Raw genomic sequence first — 5929 nt, forward strand, 5'->3', positions numbered from 1 at the left:
AGAGAGAGAGAGAGAGAGAAAGAGAGAGAGAGAGAGAGAGAGAGAGTATTCACTTACAATAGACTAGCGTCCTTACATAGTGTGTATATCCCAGTTTTAGAATAGGTACACTTTGTTTTTGTATGTCTGCTGTAAGAGACAACTAAAAAGGATGGCCACTGGATAAGTATGACAATAAAATATTGTTTCAGAAAACCTACCCAACACATAACAGCATAGAAAAAGCAACCATGATGATGATAATGATGATGATGATGGGGTGAGGATGAAGGCAGCAAGAAGGGTGGTGGCAGTGGTAGTGGTGGTGGCAGTGGCAGCAGTGTGGCGGTGATGACAGTGGTGGTGGTGATTAGAATGATGACGTGGGTGATACTGACAGGAGAATCCTTAAGTTTGTTCCCTGCTTAATTACTTGAAAACCAGAACTGAAAAGCAGCACTTGAAATTCTTAGAATTCATGAAAACATAAATATATTACATATATGATGCTAGTTTAACTCTAGAGACATTTCAAAACACATTTTTTAAGGGCTTAATTAGAGTAGGAAGGCCAGCATCTAGAATCCCTTAAGGATCTCCAAGATTAGGAGGAGTAAGAGAGAATGTTATCTTCAGACTGGATACCTAATTTGAATTAAAGAGTGGTGCCAGAGTGAACTTGTATGGTTAAGAATGCTACCTAAGTGAAAAGAAGAATAGAATAAAGATGAAATAAGGGATGCTATACAGGTGACATTAAACAGGGAATAAAGAATTAAGTGTACCATCAAAATACTTAATAAAATGTCTGCTGTTGATTTGAACTGAAGTCATAAACATTGGTAAAATCTAGAATTTAAGGAAACTGGTGATGGTCTATGTTGGTAATAATTAGTTTCTATAAGACTACTTCTTTTTGTTTTACTTGCCTACTATTTTTAGAGGTGATAAGAAGAGTGAACTTTGAGGGAACATCATCTAGAGCAGCAGATCTTTATAGGGTACATTCTACATCTGCCTGAATATAAACGATTATAGCAAAGGACAAGCAAATGCAGACAATTTGTTACCCAATGTCTCACAGAGGATAGATATTAGCAATGTAGTGGTCATAAACATTTCAACAAAATAACCAGGACAGAAGAGATGACAGAGAACCAAGATTTGTGGAGAATTGCTGAACTCAAGAAGACCCCACTCACCACAACAAAATTAAGATCCTAAAACCAAGGTGCCAAGTACAAAGCACTGGTGTGGGTGCTGGTGCCATGTAAAAAGAATTGGTGATGATGGCATGTAAAAAACATCCAGTACACTTTGTGGAGTGGTTGGCATTAAGAAGGGCATCCAGTTGTATATACCAGGTCAAAACAAACTATGAAATCTGGTGCGGTATCTGGCTTTGCCAGTTCCTGTAAAGCTGCCCAAAGCATGCCAGCATAGAAAATAGACATTAAATGTTGACGACGATGATGATGATGATGAACAGGGATAAAAGAAGAGTATTGTAGTTTGCTTGAAGCATTGTGATAAAGAAATAAAATAACAAAAACTCTACGTTTCTGATGATGAGCCTTTCTGCCTGAAATATATAAAAAGGTTACTCAACTTTCCTTTTTCACATTGTTAGAAACTAAAATAATCATTTCATCACTGGTCAAATGGAATAATTATTCTGCTCACTTAACCCTTTTGATACCAACATGCCTGAAACTGCTCTTGGACACAAATTTTCTATTTTAAAGTGAACTAAATTAAAACCTACCATCAAAACACATGTTCAAATTATGTTCCAAACACCAAATGACAATGATGACAAAATTGTTTAACTAAATTCGTCATTATTTTCAAAATTAACTTAAACAAAATAGTATATTTCAATAGAAATATGGTAATAAATGAGTTAAAGCAATTTGCTCCAAATAACTAAGTTGTTTCTTAACCATCTTGAATTCTGATGAGAGATTCTCCAACAACCAGCCATCAGCGTTTTCTCATAAGTCTCATGAGACATCATTTAAAATATATTCCTTTGATGAATAAATGATAGAAATATGCATTATTTATTTTCAGTCAAACAGTTGACAACTAGACTTTCATAATCAGACTCTTCTCAGAAATATAGTTTGATTATGGTTTAGGTCAATTCATACACTGAGTGTAGCCATGTTAGAGAACAACATTCAAGGGTTTTGGTTAATTACAATGACCCTAGTACTCTGTCTGGTATTTATCTGATCAAATTTCTAAAGAAGTAAAGAAATAAAAAAACATATACCTTGAATGGAACAAAATAGCATAAAATATTGATGAGTAAAGTACTTATATTTACATGACAACTTGAGGTTTCACCAACACATGGCTCATCAGGTAATGTGACAGATATTCTGTGGTTTCACTTTGTATAGTAAGATATATAATATCAATTTTTATTTATCAGAAGGTTAAGTTACACTGTGAGATAAAGGGATGCAATACTATCCAATGTTTTAAAATAATATATTGTTAAAAATTGAATATAATTCAGAATTGCATCCTTTTATGTCAAAATATAACTTAGGCACTTCATAAAAATAAATTCATAAAATAAATATCAAACTAAAATAATTATTGAGTTTGGTATGTTTGACCCAAAACCTTTGAAGGTAGTTCCCCAAATGTCTCACAGTCTGATGAAAGCAGTTAAAGAATAACAGTTGTAAGTTCATATTGAACCTATGTTCTATCTTTTACTTGTTTCAGTTATAGGATTGTGGCCATGCTGGGGCACCACCTTGAAGGAGTTTAGTTGAACAAATCAACCCTAGTATTTATGTTTTTCCTTTATATCTGGTTCTTATTCTATTAGTCTCTTTTGCTGAACAGCTAAATTTTGGGAACATAAACAAATGAACACTAGTTGTCAGGTAGTGGTAGAGGACAAACATAAATACAAAGTCACACACGCACACACACACACACACACACACACACACACACACACACACACACACACACATACAATGCTGAATTATGGGAGCTTAAATAAACGAGTATCAGCTGACAAACACTAACACAAAGTTACATACACACACACACATGCACACACACAATGGGCTTCCACCTACCATGGCACACCATTGGTTACAATGATGAGGGCTCCAGTTCATCTGGCCAATGGAACAGCCTGCTCATAAAATTACCATGCAAGTGGTTGAGTACTCCACAGACGCATGTACCCTTAACATAGTTCTCAGCATGACACAATGTGAAAAGGCTGGCCTTTGAAATACAGTTACGACTCGTTTTTACCAGCTGACGGAACTGAAGCAACATGAAATAAAGTAGCTTATTCAAGGACATAACACGGCACCAAATATCAAACTTGTGACCTTATGATCATGAACCAAATGCCCAAACTATGAAGCCACGTGCCTTCACTGCAATATGGAAATACTGCATTCATATCTGATAACACAGCTTTACAAAGATAAATTACGAAGATTGCTGATGCTGTTTGTTGTCATTTTGTTGTTGTAATAGCTGTTACTATTTCTGCAGCCACCAACAGCCTTGATGTAGTATCAGGAAGAACAGATATTTTGATAAATGGTTATTGCCTTTTGATAGATGGTATACAAATGGTACTGAACTGTACAGTTTTCTCAGGTGTAAAGCTTGATATATGAATAAATAGAATGCAAAACATTTAAATTTTCTAGTAAACAGAAATTGCCATTAAATAGAAATCTATAAATTATCAACACAAATTCCACCATTTCTACCATGACAGCAATATTAATGCTAACAGTATTTATAATCCTACATGTCCTCTGACATCTAGAATTATATTTCTTGGCCACAGATGTGTTGATTGAACAGTTAAAGGATGATAGCATGATCATGTGGTTAGGTGCTTTGACTATAAACCATGTGGTTTTAGGTTTGATTCCACTGCACAGCATCTTGGACAAGTATCTTCCATTCTAGATTCATGGATCACGAATGGCTTCTGAGTGAAATCTTTTTGTTAGACAGAAACTGTACAGAAGCCAGTTGCGTGTGTTTGTGTGTGTGTACACATTGGGTCATGCTATACATTATATATACATATACATGTGTGTGGTATCAAATGAAGAGAGGCGGTGAGGTGGGTGTCAGACAAAAAGAAGAGGTGAATTGAGTCCATGTTGTGCAAAGGGGCGAAGAGAGAAGATTAATTACGGTGAAGGCGGGAGCCTAGATGGCCCCATAGTAAAAACAGTCTAGACATAGACAGATGTTGTAGTGAATGACTGGTAGAGAGGAAATGGTGTGAGACCAGGGTGTCATTGCAAAGTCTGATGTATTGGAGGTGCTCCACGGATTGGTCAAGCCAGCGGTATTTCAAAGGGCCAGCCTTGACACACTCTGTGTCACGCTGAATCTCCCTGAGAACTATGTTAATAGTACATGTGTCTGTGGAGTGCTCAGCCACTTGCACGTTAATTTCACAAGCAAGCTGTTCTGTTGATTGGATCAACTGGAACCCTCATTGTCATAACCAACGGAGTGTCAACAACTTATATATATATTGTTATAGTGTTATTAATTCATACAAGCAATGATATAGAAAACAATAAATGAAATTGAAAATGCACAAAGTGTACTATGTGAAAAATTTTTTTTATTAAAATTAATACAATTACCTGATTTCACATTTGTATGATTTTCAAAAGTGTATTGTTCCTGATACAGTTTGTGATATGGCTCCACATTCCTCAAAGCTACTCTTTTAAAAATCATACAAATGTGGAACTAGTTTAGTGTATAAATTTTAATGAAAATAAATCTCCATATACACACTCTTCAATTTCATTCATATTATATATACAAATATATATGTATATATACATATAATCCTTAAACATTTCTTTTTCTCTCTCCATTTTTTTTCCTCTTGGTCCTTTCAGTTGAGGAGCGTAGGCTCGAAATGTCAAAAACTTTTCCACTCTTCCTAACTAATACACCTGCTTGTTGTTCCCTCAGTTGTTTTTGTCTTTTGCTTTCTGTAAATCTGAACAACACACACACACACACACACATATATATACACACAATCCTACTATATATATATATTCACACACACACACACACACACACATATATATATACATATACACACATACATGCACGCATACATACATGTATACATACATGCATGCATGCATGCATGCATGCATGCATGCATGCATACATACATACATTCATACATACATTCATACATACATTCATACATACATTCATACATACATTCATACATACATACATACATATTGTGGACCTATTACATATAAAATAACTGTTATATATTAAACTAGTACAGATATCATAAAGTTAGTGAATTGACTGAATCCATGAAGTGCCACACCAGATGTATTTAGTTGATTTTCTCCCTGTCTTGGGTTCAAACTCCATTGAACCACTTTATTTAATGAGCTAAATACCCTTTTGCTCAATCAAACACCCACTGGGCTGATAGTAAGGCTTCTATCATATTTTGATCAAAAAACTCTTTCACCCACTTCGGGAATGACTTGGATAATGAGTTTTTGCCAATTATAATTAGCACAAGTAAATTAATAAAGCATAACATTTTTTGAGATGTAACAAAGTTAATTAAAAGTAATATTCATGTCAATTTAAAAGAAATTTATATATGTTGTATAATTAATAACTGTGTTTTCATGCTAAAATGGTTTGAGTGTTAATTTAACTCATAGACAAATGCCTCTGACTCTAGAATTCACTGAATGGTTCTATTGCATTCCATTTTAATTATGTTAACCATTGTATTCCATTTTAATTATCCATACACCTGGTAAATAGTAACTAGTTTCCCTGGCAAGTTAATTTAGCAAGGAATTGTTTGTTTGCTACTTTTGTTTTTTGCATTACCCTTTTTCTAATGGGTACCAGTGGGGGGGGGGGG

General features: G+C 34.7%; 1 protein-coding gene across 5 annotated transcripts in view; it reads right to left on the minus strand.

Moving 5' to 3' along the window:
- Window positions 1-5929, minus strand: part of LOC106881073 (organic cation transporter protein) — a 311309-nt gene that overhangs the window by 271092 nt on the left and 34288 nt on the right. The gene's annotated exons all lie outside the window — the stretch shown is intronic.

The sequence above is a fragment of the Octopus bimaculoides genome, chromosome 6, assembly GCF_001194135.2.
Source record: "Octopus bimaculoides isolate UCB-OBI-ISO-001 chromosome 6, ASM119413v2, whole genome shotgun sequence".
Taxonomy (NCBI): Eukaryota; Metazoa; Mollusca; class Cephalopoda; order Octopoda; family Octopodidae; genus Octopus; species Octopus bimaculoides.